A 6,000-nucleotide genomic window follows, 5' to 3' on the forward strand; every position below is an offset into this window, starting at 1 on the left:
GCGAAAACCAAGAATAATGCTTATTTGGGCCCTTTTTTGGCCCCTAATTCCTAAAATGTTGGGACCAAAACTCCCAAAATCAATACCAACCTTCCTTTTGTGGTCATAAACCTTGTGTTAAAATTTCATAGATTTCCATTCACTTTTACTAAAGTGAGAGTGCGAAAACTAAAAGTATTCGGACGCCGGACGACGACGACGACGACGACGACGACGACGACGACGCCGACGCCAACGTGATAGCAATATACGACGAAAATTTTTTCAAAATTTGCGGTCGTATAAAAAGATGAATACTATTAGTAAAAGCAAGTTTGGATGGGGTTCTGTGTATTTACATTGTTTGTACAACTCTCCTTACTGATGCCATATTTTGGAATTTCCGTGACCTAAATGGTTCGCGAAAATTAATATTTTTATATATAGTATAGTAACAATGCTACTGGACATGACAAAAATTTTCGTTTCTGCATGGAGAATTGAACTTGATATCAAAAACATACAAAACTGGCTCTTTTTTGTAGATAAATCTAGATAGCTGACATGGTTTAAATCAAAGTAAGACCACCAATTTCCTGGTATCAAATCATCTTTAAAAAAACGTCAATGTATTGCCATATGACCTTTTACATTGAAGGGTTAAACTTGCATGAAGTCGTTTTCAGACCCTTAAACAGAAAATAAAAGAGTATGAAGTAAACGTGCACATGACCTTATATCACACAAAGTCAATGCATAGAAAAAATACAAATGCTCAATGGCCAAAGTTTGTTTTACTGTTCTTCATCTTGATAGTTGATGGAGGGTCTTTAACAATAAAAGAATCATTAATACCGTAAAACAAGGTCAAGATGGTCCTTAGTGTCGACTTAAACAGTACTAGTACTTAAAAATAAAATACTGCACTGTCACTGTCATGCGCGTAGCTACGTTTACGTCAAAACGCCCGGGCGTACACTTGAATTTGGTAAAAAAAAAATCATATAAATTAAAAAAAAGAATTGGTAAACAGTACATAAACCTTTTAAGTCTTTCTTCAATGGCTTGTAAATGCGAATAAAAGTAACGAAAATTAGTATCATATTATTTCTGTCATATTCGAAATCTACCGTTAATTCTATACTCTCTCCTGTATTTTTGTTTATTTAGCAATTCATTATGAGCTAAAATTCGATATGTGGTTTTCATTTTTTGTCGAGCCATTGACATTTGTGTCGCGAAATCGAGCTATTTTGATCGTAAATTTCGTCAATGGTGCCAATATTATAACTATTTACATGCAGGTTCATTGTGTTGTTTTATATACATACTTAGTTTTAAGATATCAATAACTTTGTCAACATTTGTGAAATTTTACGGTAGCTGGACAAAAACTGTTTATGCCCAAACGAGTATCCAGAGCATAATGACGAAATTATATATGATGAGTTTTCCCGTATTCTATAGAAAAGAAAGAATTTCTTTTTGTATTTACAGTCTATCGTTGAAATTTATTACATATCAATTTCTTTGTTAAACCTTCGTCGAATTCAATTAAACTTCCTTGAAGTGCTTTTTTTTCATGGTTAATTTCAGCAGCCCATTTTTTCCGTTCATCTTTTCTTTTTTGCGCAATTTAAGTCAGACAATCTGGCCACCGTTTAATAGTTACATATTGCATAGAGAGGCAAGCTTTAAATACTTGTAAGATCTAGTAACGTTGCTACATCAAATGCAGAAGCCATCGCTCTGCTAGGTTCAATTTCAGATGAAAACATTTTACGAAAGAAGTCGAGAACACTTTTCTGCGATTGATCCATCTTGTTTTCACCTCAATGAAAGACAACGCATAATGCTTCGGTAATTATTGAAGGTTATTCACGGCTCCCTTTAATCATACTTTAAGGTAACTGGTTTGGATGTTTACTCCAAATTAATCCAATGACCGTCATTAGATTCTAAATAGATTTATTTTGAATCTAAAAAATGTTGTTGATGATGAGTATTCAATGACAGGAATTTTATGACATTCTCGATATCTCTCAAACTTCCGGAGGCTTGTCCCTGCTTATCAACTTCCAGCAGGTTCTTCGGCCTGGATCCGCTTGGGTCTCGGCAAACGGTATCTTAAAGTATAATCTTTGATCAATTAGTTAAAAGAGATACACAAATCAGCGAACAAGTGTGTTTGAATTATACCGTGAATTATATGACATGAAATTACTTGTAACCCGAATAATTATATTCCGTTGCTCTACGATTTCTACATTGTTTGAAATGCTATTTTGTTTGTTGATCAATTAAGGTCATTTTAATATTTGAATATGTTTAGCAACATGGTACAATTAAACAGACGTTCAACGCACGTGTATGTTGTTTTTGTTTTTGTTTTATTTTTTGCTGTTACCCTATTTATACTAACTCGAAAAATAAAATTAAGGTCAGTTAACACATAGACCTAATAAATAACAGACCCAAAATGATGAAATAAGTTGTCTGTGTTTTATTACTATCCGTATAGTTTCGCTTACGTATTATCTTTGATATATCAGACAGCCATTCCTGTAATAGTTTAAGATCGATATTCTTTGTGCAAACTTTCAAAATATATTTGTGAATTTTCATTTGAAAGCAACTGTAATCAGTTGACCAAATGGAATGCAGAATTTTTTACTATTTTGATTGCCATGATTGATCGTTTGTTGCTCGACGTCCAGTCGCAGATATTTCATACATGTTCAGCCGGGAGTGAACTCTTTTTTGAAGATACCTGACTGTTCGTTATCTTTGACAACTTTGTATTGAGTCGTAACGATTGAACAAATAAGTTATTATGACTTTGGCAACATGTTGAAGAGTTTTTCAATTGATGAAAATTGTTATCGATAACTTTTAGAGCTGGTCCCATGAAATACCAAAACAAAAAGAGAGAATTAGAATTTTAAGGAAAAAAAGTGAAACTATAGAAACACGAACGTGCATGAAGAAATGATGAAAAAAGAAAGAGAACGTGAAAAAAAAGATAATAGGAACGAGATCACGGATTCAGGTGAACACAAATTGGAAATATACAGATAAAACAAATGAAGTTAGATATAATAGATAAGGTCTTAGGATGGACCTCCATTTCAGACAACAATTACATAAAGCTATGATGAGAGTAAATGTAACAGTATCAGAGTTGGACACATATTGTTTTCTGCACTTATAAAATATAACAAAGTTTAAATGACCTGTGTCTACTTTGCAACTAACTTTGCATTTGACTATAGTCCAAATGATGTTTTAATTAAACAGTATTTTAAAAGATTATGCTAGCATTATCCGACCATTACCTTTTCGTTTCGCAATAAAGATGATGTCCTCTCACTAAACAAATCAAAGTGTGTTGCCTATGTTATACGCATCTATCCATCGAACAAGGAAAAAGGATACAGCAGATACAGCTACGTCTGTTTCATATCTCAACTTACAACTAGATTGGTAATGAAAGTCGATTGTGAACAAAATGTTACGATAAAAGAGATGATTTCAGCTTCCCATTTGTTAACTTTCCATTATTTTCAGCTTCCCAATTGTTAACTTTCCAATTTTATATATCAAAATTCCCACAGCACCTGCCGAAGTACGGTATATATCTCCAAGTTGAAACGATATTATAGAGCTTACATTTCCTCTCATGATAGAGGATTACTATTTACAATAAAGCTATTGAACCAAGGGTTCCAATAGATGAAGTTGAAATCATCCCTTCAAAATTTTACAAACAACATCACAAATGGGTTGACCATTGTGGAATATCTGTTGACGGATATGGTTCCAATTGTTGTAACAACAATCTCGTCCTCTTTTCCTCGAATGTGGCCTGCCGATTTAGACTTGTCACCGGGTAAGCACTTATATGAGACTTGACGGGTTCTACATGTGGAGCAGGATCTGCTTACTCTCCCATAGCGCATGAGATCACCCCTATGAAGTCGATACTAAAGAAACATATTTACTGAGGACGAAGTTCGACGATCGAGTCGGTATGTTTCTCTATAGGTCCATTGACATCGTATTGACCTCAACCAGAGGCTACAATTGTAATATTTTTAACAACTTTTATGAACACTGTAAAATTTGGATTTCTAAAATGTATTTTTACTGTTTTTAAAAGTAACATTCTGTATGCCCTGTGCAATATGCTGGGTTTTTTTTTACCGAAACGTCAAGCTAAACACAAATGTTGGCGTTCAAACTGGTGAACTAAAAATGTACCTTTGATTAAAGTTGAACGAATAATAAATCCTTCAAATTATGAGTGCATTTCTTTCTAATACATACGATGCAAACGGCTAAGCGCGCACATGTTTTAATCAATTTTTTAAACATACGCTTGCAAAGTTTACATAAACTTAGACGAACTATATATATGCACTCGCTAACAATGCATCTACAGTTTGTCGATCATCGTTTGTTAGTACAAACGCTACATTTGTTTCTAACTTCAACCTGATTAAACGATACATTTAGGGGCCAGTTGAAGGACGGCTACGGGTGCGGGAATTTCTATAGCTACATTGAAGACCTGTTGGTGACCTTCTGCTGTTGTTTTTTTTTCTATAGTCGGGTTGTTGTCTCTTTGGCACATTCCCCATTTCCATTCTCAATTTTATAATTTGTTTCCACTTTGTAAAATTATGTTTACCAACAACATGTGCATGCATTTTTTAAAGTTCAAACACTGATTAAACGATGTATTTGTTTCTACTTTTGTAGCGTTTAGAAAACAAACGCCACACAACGGTTTACAAAATTTTGATTAGAAAGAAATACATCTCTTTATGATTAATGATACAGATATGTGTAAGAGAAAAGTAAAATCATAAAAATACTGAACTCCGAGGAAAATTTCAAACGGAAAGCCTCTAATCAAATGGCAAAATCCAAAGCTTATAAACACATCAAACGATTGGATAACAATTGCCATATTCGAATTTCCCGACGTGGTACAAACATTTTTTTTATGTAGAAATGGTGGATTAAACCTGGTTGTATAGCTATAGCTAAACCTCTCATTTGTATGACAGTCAAATTCCATTATATTGACAACGATGTGTGAACAAAAGAAACAGACATAATAGGTAAAAATGTCATGCAAAAATTGGGGTACAGTAGTCCACATTTTGTTATAATCTTAATCACTATAACAACAAACAAATGTGTAACAAGGAAACACAAAAAGGCATATAGACAAAGCAAAATGAAAGACAAAAATACAAAAAATTACAATAGCACAATAACATAATGACGGGATGTATAAGTACAGAGCCACGTTATTTGTATCATTTAAAAAGAAACATAACCAGGCATATTGACAAAGCACATTAGCAAAAATGAAAAACAAGAATACAAAAATTACCATAGAACATTAACACAATGACGGGATGTATATAAGTACATAGCCTAGTCATATACAAGTATAAAAGAAACAGTAAAAGGCATATATAGACAAAGAACACTAGCATACATGAAAGATAAGAATACAAAAATTATAATAGAACAATAACACAACGACAGAATGCACCAGCACAGAGCAACGCCAAACGCGGACATTACCCAAAACAGACCAGACAGTAAAAGTTATATTCATAAAGACAAACAAAAGAAAACTATAACACGTTATGAGGATGATAAACAACGCCAGTACCCAGCATCTAGACCTCAAGACCATGCATCGTGTATTATTTGTTAAGTTGATATATACGAAATATTTATCAACAAGGTCTTGGTACCTTCGATGAACTTTTTAAAAAAGAGTCGAGACATTCTTTGACATACCCCTGGTTCATAAACTTATACTTTTGAATACCGACTAAGTTTGGAAATGTATTTCACATATGCAGGTGAAGTTGGTATATTGCTACCAAGGTGGGAGATAAGTTCGAATTGTTAATGGAAAGAACAAAATCAATATATCTGAATGTGAATTTAAATAACTGGCTTCTTTGATCTTTTTGTTTTTGACAAGTGTCTGAA

This window comes from Mytilus galloprovincialis, chromosome 4, assembly GCF_965363235.1.
Source record: "Mytilus galloprovincialis chromosome 4, xbMytGall1.hap1.1, whole genome shotgun sequence".
Taxonomy (NCBI): domain Eukaryota; kingdom Metazoa; phylum Mollusca; class Bivalvia; order Mytilida; family Mytilidae; genus Mytilus; species Mytilus galloprovincialis.